The sequence below is a fragment of the Diorhabda carinulata genome, chromosome 3 (assembly GCF_026250575.1).
Source record: "Diorhabda carinulata isolate Delta chromosome 3, icDioCari1.1, whole genome shotgun sequence".
Classification (NCBI taxonomy): Eukaryota; Metazoa; Arthropoda; class Insecta; order Coleoptera; family Chrysomelidae; genus Diorhabda; species Diorhabda carinulata.
The window spans coordinates 30,866,631-30,880,696 of NC_079462.1; the positions used below are offsets into that span (position 1 = coordinate 30,866,631).

Below are 14,066 nucleotides of genomic sequence, written 5' to 3' on the forward strand. Positions count from 1 at the left end.
AAGTAATAAGTTCTTGTTAATGCTGGTCAGACTTATTTGACCTCATGTAGAGACAAAAGATGAAAATAAAGTAATAGGTATCCATTGATGATTCCATACTCAATTTTTGTAAGTAAATCGAGCAGCCCAATCAAAGAACAATCAGATGATACGTTTAACGACGCTTCTCCTTCGTTGGCAACCGTCAAAGATTGGCTTAAGGATTTTGAACCTAGTCGCACGTCGGTTTTTGATGAGTCACGCCCATGTGCGCCGAAAACGTCATCTACGGTACTGGCAGACCACCTGAAATAGCTGAGACAGTATACATTGAGAACGATTACGTGGGTCATATCCTGAATAAAATATAGGAAATGAGAAAGCTGTCAGCGCCATAGGTGGTTACTCCGAACAATAAGTGCAAACATGAGACAACTTCAGAGCATTGTTTGTCGGTATGGATAGCTGAGACAGTAGACATTACAAAAAATCGCGTCCATCATATACTAAATGGAATGAGAAAGCTGTCGGCGCGATGAATACTTTAGAAATTTACGTTTTTTAAGCACAATCCGAATGAGTTTCTTTGTACTTCTGTCACATTCGACGAAACATGGATCCACTGCTATACACCAGGGACCAAAGAACAATCGAAATAGTGAACTTTACACAGCGAACGTGCTCCATAGAAGGTGAATAGTGTCCTAAAAGATGAAATGGTAACCGTTTTCTAGGACTTATATCGAATGACTGCAGAATGACCACAATGCTGTACTATGCCGATTCGACAGCAAATAGAAGATGAGTCCTAATGGGTGAAGGAAAAAAAATGATAACATACTAGCTCACAGCTGTGCCATCATCACCACGGCCAAGCTAGGCTACAAACTACTGCCTCATTCACCGTATTCTAAAAATTTGGCCCCATTCGATTTCTTGTTGTTTCCAAACTTGAACAAGCTACTCGCCGATATAAAATTTGAATAGAATATGGAAAAGTCTTAATCGCCACGAAGATCTATGTTTATGGAGGGCAAAGGAACGTAAAAGAGTTTATCGAAATATATTAAATAAAGGAGGCGCTACATTACATACATTAGTGTTAGGTTATTATCTTTACTTTATTATTTTGTACATCACAAGTAATTGGAATTTTCAATAATAAACTGATTGAGTCATAAATGCTATCAATCAATCTTCATACCTCAATTGATCTACACTTGCTACATCCATATCATACTCTTTGTCTATACTAGCGCCATTCTGGAAAGTTTTTGAACTGTAATTTATCATATACAGATGGACACTTTTCTTCCTCCGTCCATGTTCAAATTGCTTACATCAAGAAAAGGTATTTTTCAGGTTGTAAAAAAAGCTGGAGCTTCACTGATAAGGTGTGATGAAATAGAAGGAGACTACATTAAAAAATAATTCGTCACTTTTCTATGTTCGTTTTTTTTGCATAAGTTAAGTACTTGTTGGACCACCCTCTTATTCTTGTATCTGAATACCATCCTCCGACAGTTTCTAACGATTATTATCGTTAAATAATATCAGAAATAATTAAATTTATTTATTGATAATGCTTTTTAATTAACAGTAATAACATAAATGTCACGTAATTAATCTTCACCCCAAAGCTTTATTGCGTGGAGGTTGATGAGTGACCCCTCTAAACTTTTTAAATGATATCAATTATATATTGTTTATTAGTTTTCCACATATATTTTTTATCTATATAAAGAGGAAGTCGTACTTTACCAATTAATGTATTCTTATCAATATGTTAATTGAAAAATTCATTTACTATGAACTAAACAAAAGAAATATTATTAATGTGTTAAATATCTTATTTAGATGTACATTAAACTTTTTGATTAATTGACTGAAATCTGTGGAGGGTTGCGCAAATCGGGCATTACATTTTGGTGACCGGAATGGGCAAGGTAAAAAGATATGGTGAACATTATAGACGTGTCTTGCTAGTTAAGGAATTGTGGATAGGAACTTGCAGTTGTTTATATTATTTTTAAAGCTTGCTCTGTGTATAGTCATATTACTGACACATTCTGTGAAATACCGCTAATTTAACAATACGCTGATCAATTAGAATATGCTCTAAAGCTTAAATAGTTTTTCATTTTTTGTACAAATTTCATTATAACTATCTGTATCCTTTTATACCCAGAAGGTTAAAGTTCAGACTTATTGATATTGGTATACTTTTGGAACTTTGATTTACTCGTTTTCCATTAAGTTGGAATTTCTGAAAACGTTATTCATATTGAATACACTGTGTACACCATCACTACACTAACACTCACATTTCGATAGCCAAGTTATCGTCTTCAGAGACTGAAGGTAAACTGTTCCAGAAATTGGTAAGTGCTGAAATTGGTTTCTTGAATCATCCCGTAGGTTAAATGTTTTTCGAGGTTTTATTAAAGTTGACATGAGAAGAGTTCGTGAATTTGCAAGAAGAAATGACAGAATCTAGAAATCGAATATCTCTACAGTAAACGAAGATTTGGAATTTGAAAACTGGTGTGAGTTTCAAACAAATATGTTTAGGGTCATGGAGTTATTGAATAAGAGTTTGGGTTTTACTCTTCCTGGTGATGACGATAACGGCGAATTGATTAAATATATTGAAAATTCCATTTAGTATTTTCCTCAAGACATTAGAAACTTCGTCCAGAAGGCGTGCAGAAGTCAAATCTTGAAAATATATCTACTAAGAATAAAGAACCATTAGTCAGTTTATCTTCAGTATCTGATGACGATAACTTGGTTATCGAAACGCGCGTCAGACAGAGTAATTGTGAGTGTTGTTGTATTCAGAACTCGTTTTGCATTTTTTTCCACATAATTTCATACTAAAATAACGAAATATTACTGAATAGACGACTATTCTTGATAATATTTGTCCTCATGTTTTTCGTTCTATAGAATTTTATGTGATTTAATTATTAGTATACACGGAAAACTACAGCTTGATTATAGGGATATAAGAAACTTCTCATAAATTTCCTGAGCACCTATCTCAAGGAGAGGAAGTTTCAGGTGATGGTGGCAACCGATATTATATAATATACAAGAAGCTAACGATAGAGCGAGGTGCCTAAAAGTGGAAAAAAATTACGAAAACGGTGCAACAACATGAGGAATAGAAGTAAACAACGAGAAAATCCAATCCGTCCTCTAGAAAAACAAAACGAGTCATCGACACGAACAGAAGATAAAAGTCGACGATGAAGAAATCCAGTGAACAAGCAAGGTCAAATACCTTGGTCGACAAAGTGAGTCAAGTGAAAATTATTGAAGATGGAAACAAAACTCAGGTTTATTAGGAGCATAATAACACCGATTATAACGTAAGCATCGGTAACAAGAGGACACCCATACAAAACGAGCAGAAGGACGCTACACGTCCAACAAAACAGCGTTGTAAAAAACGTTGTCCACTGGACAACAATAAACGAGGAATGGGAACGCAAAAAGTATTGGACATTATAGACCACAGGGCAGAACAACTTCAAAGATAGGAAAAAAAAACAAAACAAAACCACACACCAAAAAAAAGAAAAACATCAAATAAAAAAAATTATACATCGTGGAAAGCTGTAAAGAAGGTGAAGGACCACTCTGATTGGATCTTTTCTTTCCGAAGACGGTTGGAAAGGGTTTACCCGAGACTTTGAAAACACACACATTAAGACGATTAAACAACCGTGATAACAAAGATGTATACCAACCGGGTTAACCCTTCAAAAGAAGTGTAGATCTTCCATAGAACTTAAAGAAGAGGAAGGTGTCTATGCACGAAACTGCTGGAAAGTTCTGCTTCGCATCCATCCGTGGATTGTTGTCTGTTTATTACATAAACAAAGTATTCTGATATACGTCTTTTTATACTGTTGACTATTTCTAAAGTTTTGTTATTACCAGAACACACTTTGTCATTTCAAACCATAATCACTTATTTGTTGTCACGAAAATGTCTGTCTAAGATTATATTGGAATGAAGTTTACTTCACAATCATATCATTTTCCATCTCTAGCATTCTCCTAGCACTATCATCAAAATTTGATCACAAAAATAAATCTAATTTCATACAATTAAATATATATTTAAAAATTGCTGTTTGAGCACCCAGAAATTTATTATTTATTTGAAATTTGTGTCAAATTGGATAGGTTACCGAGATATTTAATTGAACGACCTTTTCCTCAATCTAAAATGAAGCAATATAATATTTTCTGTTTGATTACATTCGATAAATCGGAATATATCCCCATAAAATCATAAATGTAGAAGCTAAGCTAAATCAACTACAATAAAAATTCCGTAGGCGTGCAATTAATTCATTCTCCTATGATTCTTATTAATGCGTTGGTCGTATTTTCCAAACGTAGGAGTAATAGAGGAATCTTTCCATAATTCCATAATACGTATTGGATAAAATCAGTGTTTATATTAACTATACAATAGTCGAACAAGTGTTTAGATACTATATTAGTAAAGCATATGAATACTTTATATTTTCAAGGATTATGTTATATTGTATTCGTTGTTTGTTAGCTTTTGATATTATTTGGTTCCATTCAACATAGATATAGCTTTTCTGTCCTGTCAAGTAGCGAGTAGATACTCAATTATAATCCCGAGAATCTAATTCAGAGACGCGCTCCTGGACTAGAGAGTTTTGGTTTATCTACCACGACCATACTTAATCTCTTGAACATACCTATCAAATTCCCTTCAGTGTTAGAAGACCACAAACCTGAATAGAGGCGAAGAGGAAGCTGGCGGATGTTTCAACGTAAGCCTTTAGAATCTATATAGGAGAAAGCAAAATCCCAAATAATACAACAATAATATAGCCAGTGGATTTCTCACTACCATATAAATATAATATTATATCTCCCGATGGGAAAAATAATGGATCAATTTTATTGATTTCCACTTGATGCTGCAGACTATCAATACATTTTTTGTTACTTACGATGAAAAATGGATTTAGCTAAATTATCCGTACATGGAAAATCATATGTACAATTACCAGACCCGTCGCAGAGAGAGATCGATTCCAGCGGAAAGTCTTGTTGAGTGTACTTCGAAATAATTCCAGATAGTCGAACTATCAATGCCGAGGAATATATTAGACACCTAATGCTAATGTATTAGGTTTTATTGAAGAAATATCCATCACATGTAGCATGTGGTCCAGACCTTATACCGTCAGATTACTATTTATTCAGACCGATTGCGAATTTCATGCGTGGGAAAAATTTTATCCCAAAAGAGACGCTGAAAATTTTTTACATTTAAACCCAAAGAGTGGTTTTGCCTAGGTCTCAGAGAACTTGATGAATCTGGGCCATAGTTCGGATACTGAGGCTTTCTAATAGTGAAAAAACATTGGAAGTCTAGATTATTTATGAGAGACCCTCTATATATTCTCCGAAAGAAGCGAGCAGCGTTTCCACTGCCGAAATACGGATTCTTTTACAAGGATTGAAACTAATTCCACTTATTTTATAAGCATCAAAAATCCCTTAAAAACAGAAAGTGATGTTTCCATTCCATTTTGCTGAAAATAAAGAGTAGGTAGTAGCAGTTCTTTAAATTAAGTGAAAACCTCATTTATTGTTTCTAAAAAATGTTTTTATTTGTCACACTAATAGATACGGTAAGTCCATTCTCTCTTTTCTTAACTCCCAAAGATCCATAAGAGTCCGTCTAATTCTTTGGTTTGTTCACAGTAAAGCCCAATTGACTAAGTTCTATAAAAGTCATATTAGGAGCCACTTATCTGTAGTTAAATTTGAAACCAATCGTTGAAATATTGTATCAAGTAGTTACATCAATCAGTTCTCTCCAATAAATAAGTTTTCGTGTTCATCAAATGAACTAATAAGGTTTACATATATTTTATTTTATTGGGATAATAGAAGATAACGCGTTAACGTATTATATGGGATTGAGCTTTAGTAAAATGATTCAGATGTTCTATTAAACATTCAAAATTGCATGACGTAAATGTTTTAATCTCTAATAAGGTTGTCAACGACCTACGCTATACACCTGAGTAATGTTATAAATTTATATATGACGTGATATGTGTAAACAGAATCGATGCGATGGGTGGAATGAACATGCAGAAAGGCATATTGATCAATTTTCGTCGTCCCTTTTATGATATCGATAAATTTATTATGAATTGTGGTCTTTGTATGAACTTTTCCTTTATTCGGAAGTAGTGAATCATGTTCAAATAAGTAAATATTTGATTATCATTTCCCAGTTTTAGGTGAGCGTCAAATTTATTTTCATCTCTAAAAATATTAGTATTACGTCATTGAATTTTGGTGATTTATAAACTGAAAAAAGACCATTTTGTTCAGACGAAAATAGACAGCGCCACTAAATACATAAACTGGAAATTCTTCTTAATCATTTAGTCTGTAGTATTAACAATCTTAAAGATCCGACCATTATTTTTAAAACATTTTTGCATCTTACTTCTCATACTATTTCCAATTATTCTCGTATTAGATATAGAATTTAGATTAAGTGATAATCTTCACACGCACATGTTCGATGAAAAAGAAATTTGGAACATTGTATCAGTGTGAATGAATATTACAAAATAGTGCGTACGCGTAAATGCTCTTTGCCCAAGATAATAATCACATAACCATATTTAACGTACTCTATCAATAGACAAATGATAATATAAATCTTATAACCAATGCTTCACTAGAAAAATCACTTCTTTTTTGTTTGGATTGCTTGAATCGTTTACCGCGAATTCAACAAACTCTAAAGTAATAAACAATTTCTGCCTAGATACTTATATCCAGTAACAGATAACTTCTTCCAGAAATATCTAGAACACAGTTCATGGATAACCAAAAGTCAGATGGCGTGCGGCTGTATACCCGTCAAATAATACAGTTTCATTCTGTTGAATTGTTGGTATTGCTTAGTATATATTTAGAAAATATGGAAGAAAAGGACGTTGGAATTCATTGTTCTAATTTCAAAATGTACGAAGTTGTAGCATCATTGAATTTATGATGTCTATGACTAGAAGCATTTATGGAAGGATTCGTTAGAAATGGCTTTCATCTACCTTATGATAGCTATACGTCTCTTATGTGAGTCGGATGTGAACAGAGAGACTTTTAGATTTTTTCTTGCCCCTTCAAACGAACAACATCGTCCAGTGTTTTCATTTCATTTCATAATACTTGTAGAATTTGAGAATATGACTCGAAGTATTTGTGGAAGGTTTCATTAAGAATGGCTTTCTTCTTTTCTGTCTTTTCAATCTCAGGAGCGACTTCAAAATGTTTATCTATTAGCACATTTAGGTACTGAAGGAGACAGAAATCGCCTGATTCTGATTATGGATAATGAGATGGACGTGAATAAATAGGGATAATATTTGTGTTCGAAAACTAGCGAATTAGAAGCGATTTGTAACATCTCGCGTTGTCATAACCAAGAACAAATCCATTGGCCCATTTTCAGGCTTCTTTTTCGTACATTATTTCGCAAATGATTTCTCATATTTTGATTTGTAGTCAAGAGAAATCTTAACTACTGCTCATCCTACTAAATTTTAACATTTCTCAAGTAGAAATAAAAATGTTAATACGTTATTCAGTATCCATGTAGCACGATAAATACTACAAACATCTCACTTAGGAGACTGTGGTAGACCGAAAGGGGCCGATGCTCAACAATGGTATAAGACATTGTTGAAATAGCATGAGTGATAATAATTTCACTATATTTTTTACTAACACTATGTATAAATATAAATCTAGAAGGATTAACCTTATACAGTAAACCCCCAATCTCAAATAACATTGATACTCAAAATTACTAACTCATAATTAATGACGCTAGTATTGTGTGAAATATATTAATCATTCAGTGGAAATTAGAGTATATAGTTGATAATTATTTATCGAGTGGTCGTTCCGTTACTAATTCGCACTTATCCCTTCTGGTTAATATTATAAATATTCTCTTGCCACCTTGTGGTTGACGCAAAACCTTATCAACTGGGGTCATATACCTAAGTTCCAGTTTCATAAAAAAACAAGGTTAATGTCAACAACAATCGCATATTGTGTGAGTCCTTGGTGGTATTCACGATAATTTTTAGCCTTTATCAGAGTGAAGTTAGATGTTAAAAATCGTACAGGAGCTGTACATTTTAATTGCTTAACGATTACTACTCCATTTTGACATATTTGTTTCATGTTGTGTATGTATTCTCCAAATTTTATTACTTTACGACAATAACACATTGGTTAGCAACAACAAACAATAGAGACAATCAAAATAACTTTTTCATTTGTTAAAATCTACTTTAAAGCATATCATCACTCGGTTTTGCGGAGGTTTTAAAATACAAAAAAGTTTGGTTTTTCCTCCCTCAACTATTTGCGACTATGTCTAAACCGAAATTAGTTGAGTTAGTTTAGGTTAGGTTAGATATTCTTGGTATTAAATCCGTTATGATGAACCAATCTACAGACAAGGTAGAAAATAGAGTCATGTACTTTAACTAGGGTCGTGAGTTATTTGATTCACGTTACATGAAAGAAATTGTCTCTGCAATAAGATAATTTGGATTTGTATTACGTTTGTTGGTAGGTTAGATTAAGTAATATTAGGTAAATTATCTCAATAATCTGCACGTATTCATGAGATTGCTCCCCCAGGGCAGAAACAGAAAACAGATTCGTGCTGCATGGATAATCGGTTTGGAGAATGCAGGTGGAAATCAAAAAATACAAGCTAATAACTGAAGGACTCCAGAGAAAAGCTTTGCTCCACTTTGCAAGCGATTACCAAACAACATCATCATGTCCCAATAGAGATCCTCCTTAATGACTTAATTATTGAAAAAATCACTCAAATCGAAAGTTCGACAACTGAACACAGTTTTTATCTTTTGTAAGACAGAAAAGACTAAAAACATTAGAAGCAAGATAGAATAGTAATGTATCTAAGGATCTTTGAACTGAAGATCTGATACCTAATATTGAATTATGAATAGAATGTTCGCACTTTGGACTTGACTACTTTCTCACTCAAATATAGACGGGACACGGATATTTCCTCATTTGTACCATAATACGTAAGAAGACCAATGACCTCTGCATATATTGTAGATACGCCGGACCATGATTAGAACAAATAGAGTTGGCATGATTTTATTAGAACGTCAAGCAGTTTGAAGTTACGCTCGATTTGATTATAATTTTAGATAAGCTAGCTCTTAGATGGTCCATTTGAAATTTACCTAACGAAAATATAATCATATCGCTCATCTCGTTAATGGAAAAATCGATTTCTGAATATTGATAATAAATGAAACCACTAAATTAAAGTATGTCTCTATTCATAGATATATTGAAACCGTTAAAACCAAATAACAAAAAGGCGAATTAAGAACTAGAAACTATTTTTGTATTATTTTAATCTCAGTTTAAAGTAGAAGAAATTGTGCTAAAATGATAATTCAAAAAAATTTAATTTCCAAGTAAAGACGTGTAATTCAGAAAATAAACGATTGAGTTGAATGGTCATATTTCGAGTCCAAAATTTACAATTCCGAAATTGTGTGAGATAACAATCATAATTGATAAGATGAACTTCGTGGCTTTAGGTGATTCCTCAAGAATAAATGTCCTGATTTTTTTCAATTTCGAGGGATGATTTAGCGTCATCAGTATGGAAGCAAGGATAACAGTGAAAACTGAATCCTTGACAGTCGTGGAAGGGGGTCCACTCCACGCAACTGGAGAGTGTGTAACAGAAACTCTGCGTTCGAATATCCAACACAGGACCACTATTGCAGTGCCGTCTAAACTATCGCTGAGCGCGGAGTTCGACTGGTGATTGCTAAGTTTATTACGTCGCATGTCGATGGTTTATATGGCGATCGCGATTATTGCGGGAAAACAAGAACGCGTGTGAATTCTACGATATCATTGTATAGTTTTATTTTTCGAAGTCAACTTTTTTTTAAAGCCGACACTGGTACCAATTACCGACTGGACTCGAAAATTATTTGGTGAGTGAAAACCAGTATTTATCAAAAAGTAATTTAGGTATATACGATTAGTAAAAAAATTATTTTATTAACTACTTCATAGTTTATGTCTATGTTCACACTAGCTAACAAAATTTTAATCAATTCCGGAGCATCTTGCCCATTTTATGTTAAAAGAACACTACGTTTTTTGCACTATTTTTTTAAATTATCGTATGGAAAATAAACGATTTTTATAGAAGAGGAAGCTTGAGATGATAACGTAGATGTGACGCATTCTGGTTATTATTTATTATCTACGAGGAAATTGATTGTGAAATACGTATTTTATTAATGGAAACAACAAAAAATATTATAGGTATTCACAGTTCACTAATATTGAAAGCAGTTTAAATGAAATGATTGGTTGTTATTTCTTCTCAATTTAATACCATCAATTATTATATAGTGGAATACTAAATATAATTCATTTGAATGAGAAAGAGGGAATATTAGAATAGAAACACGAGATTATTGTATATACGAAGTGGAATGTGAAAAAAAAAACGACGGATAAATATATTTAGCTATAATTATTAAAACAAGCAGTGACTAGTTTCAATTCACGATTGTAGTCTTCTTAGTACGAAAATTGCCAAAGAAGCTCACGTGACATCATAATATGTCTAGTGATATGAGCGATTTAAAAACAATGAATGTTCGCGACGTCCTTCTACCTCCAAAAACAGATAAAAATGTGACAAATTTGTTCAAACAAGCAATTGCAGTATAGGAACGTGTGCGTGAATAAAGACATGCTACTAGTGGAGTTTTTTGCGTCTTTCTGTCTGTCTACATCTGTTTTGCACACCATTCAACTTTTCACGATTTTCAGAATTAAAAAGTGTGCCAATAATCATCATTCTTGATGTTATGCTGATTCTAGTGGCAAAGAATGACATGAGGATTGGAAATATGAATAGCTCATAAAAAATTATTTGACAATGCACTCAATTGAAGAATAAATTCAATATTTACAAAACCGAATTCCATATTTTTTTTGAAAACATTTATTCATACTTCAAAATCAGAAACCTTTTGGAATTTGAACGATATGGTTGAAACCATATTTATGACGTTAACGTCGATAGAGAAATCGTTGTGTATTACATTCATTGGAATGAAAAAAAATGCATAATTTTTATACATGGTCTGATCCAATTTGACCCGCAACCGGTAGAGTTTTCATCTTTTAAATTCACACAATCTTTTTTTATGTTAAGTTTGAGTCCCATATATTTCGAAAGTTGCCTCATGCGAATAGCTCATCCTTTTCAGTTAACGACGATAACATCGAAAATGATCGTGTAGATATTCTAGATCAGAAATCTTAAATCTTTTGCGAAAACAACTTCTAGTAAAGTTCGCAGAAGAGATATTTGAACAACATAGTTGAGAACGCTAATCCATCATACGCATCTTTACTGGTAACGGGACTTGTTTCAATAAATATGAAGTCAAAACTGTCCAAAAATCTAGTGAATGACGTTCCAAAAATGAGCCGTTAAAGTCGCGCATCCAGGTTATTCGCCAGAATTGGCTCACTGTGACTTTTTCCTCTTTTAGAAACTTAAAAATCCACTTTAAAGAACGCGCTGAGTATTTGGAAACCATACATTTCGATTAAAGTAGTCAAGGTTTACAATAAGTATATAAAAAGTTGGAAAGAGCGTTTGTGTATTTGCATTGACATGTTATAAACAATCAAATGATTCTTAAGGAACAATGAGATAAAGTGACAAAAAGGAATTTCTTGATTTTGAAAAATTAATTGTGATAAAAGCTAGTTTAATTTTGGTCCTATCCACGCAACCATCGTCATCTCTTGTATCAATTGTGTCAACATTGTTACCAGACTACCTGGTCCAATCCGTGGTATCCAAGGTATCTAATTATAGAAATAGCTCGTATGACATACTGCATGCATATATAACCAATTATTCAAAACGTCCTCGATATGTTTAGTTTTTCAACAATTATGAAGGCTGACAACAAAGGAAAACTATCAAACTTTCATAGAATATTTTATTAAAGCATATATTATTGGTCAGGAGATAACTGAATGGCTAAGAGATTAGTTAATCATGTAGAATAGAAGCTTCTATGTTTACGTCTCGACACAGGTAACAACTTAAAAGTTTCAATCAATTTCGACCTACAGGAAATTGATGAGGAAACAAAAACAAACCAAAAAACTTCAGCTGATGTCATTAGACATACCAGTACCACAACTCTGCAGAAGGCGACCTAGTTCTTCGGAAGCATCGAAAAAAGAAAAGACTAACACCATATCCCGACATAACCTTTATAAGACAATTCAAATTTCTGTGTCAACACCAGGTGATTCAAGAAAATCTTCCAACGAAACGATTTTAAAGAGATAAGTAATAAATAACGATTTGCTACCAGAAACAAGTACAAAAGTTATGAGATAATACAGAAAGAGGAAATAATAATCAAAATTTGTTTGGAGACACAATAATTTCTGGTTTACCAAGAACTTCAGAAAACGGCTCCGATCGTTAGGAGGCTTTTTAGATTAGATGAATATAATTTTATAAGTTTATATGGAGATTCTATTAAGGCAAACGATATCAGTATACAGAATGAATTAAATTATCATTCCCCGTATCAAAGCTTTCACAAGTTTCAAAGTCAAGACCTCAGAGAGAAAACCAAACGTATATCTATGGTGCGTATAACTCTTCAACATAAAAGCATTAGCCTATTCAATATCAAGAATTAAATCCATGTGATTCATGACTCTTTAATAATAGTTTACAACACACTGATATCACTGGTTTGAAAAATCGCATTCAAAATGAGTGTAATACTATGAAAATAGGTTTCAAATATTTGAACATTATCGAAAATTCTATACTAGATTATAGAAATGGGAAGTAAAAAAAATATGTGACTAAACTTCTTTCTATTTTGATTTGATAAATAGATTTCATCCTCACTCCAAAAGGCTTTTAAATTTATTGAGGCCAAATACGTATTTAAAATATTCAAATCAAAGTCGATTGTTCACAGTTTTGATGACTATCGTTATCCCTTATTTATATTTCTTTAATTACTTTCTGGCGCTTGGAGGTAGCTACCTCCAAAAAACGATGGTAATTCAAAAAACCGCTACATGTTTATGCTGTTCTTCCTGTTCCCGTGTTGAGAGATAAAATTGAAATAGACAATGGAAGACATTTTTTGTTGTAGGAAAAATTTTTAAATATTGTGAGCAATCTTTTATCAACCGAAAGTGAGCTTTTTGACGATTAATGTTTACTTGAAGGAACAATTTGTTTATCGAAACGCTCTTTGTTGATCGGGTCATATCAGGGGAGTAATTTTCGATTGGATTGGAACAGAAACTCGTTTACTATAAAAACTTTGTGGTACAGTACGTTAGATTTGTTTTAAACTTTGTTTTTGGTGGCAGTCCCAATGTTTGCACAAATAAAATTCTATTTGCAATGCAAAATTTCAAACGAATTCTATATACGACATTGTCGATTGTGAAAATCGCGGTATAGATATAGGAAAAATTCATAATTCTAGATCTGCTATATTAAAGATTTTTAAATTTTAGCGAGTAGTAGGAAGCAAAATAAATATCGATAAAATAATAAACCATAGAATTTTTTATTTACTGAACAAACCACACGTAAAACACATTTGAAATGCACTAAAAATAAAATGAAAATTCAATACAATTTGTCTGAGAATGATTCAAATAATACATGCTGATGATGACAAAGTTCAAAATGTATACTGTGCTCGTGTGGATATTGATTACCCCGTACTTTATAGAAAACAGTCGCTGTGTGTCAGATTTGGAGAATACGGTGGGTGGTAGACCAATTCGATGATTTTAGACGTGGTAATCAATGTTAGTTGCGTTTTCCTTTCTCTACAAATGCGGTCACTTCTCTGCCAATTTTTCCTGTTGTTCATTTTGCAATGATG

The 14,066-nt window shown here is 32.9% G+C and overlaps 1 protein-coding gene across 1 annotated transcript in view; it reads left to right on the top strand.

Moving 5' to 3' along the window:
- The first annotated feature begins 9,744 nt into the window (after positions 1-9,744).
- Positions 9,745-14,066, top strand: part of LOC130891507 (BMP-binding endothelial regulator protein-like) — a 117,753-nt gene continuing 113,431 nt past the window's right edge. The window contains exon 1 of the mRNA XM_057796305.1: positions 9,745-10,082. The gene's annotated coding sequence lies outside the window, so the exon portion shown is untranslated. The remainder of the gene's footprint in view (positions 10,083-14,066) is intronic.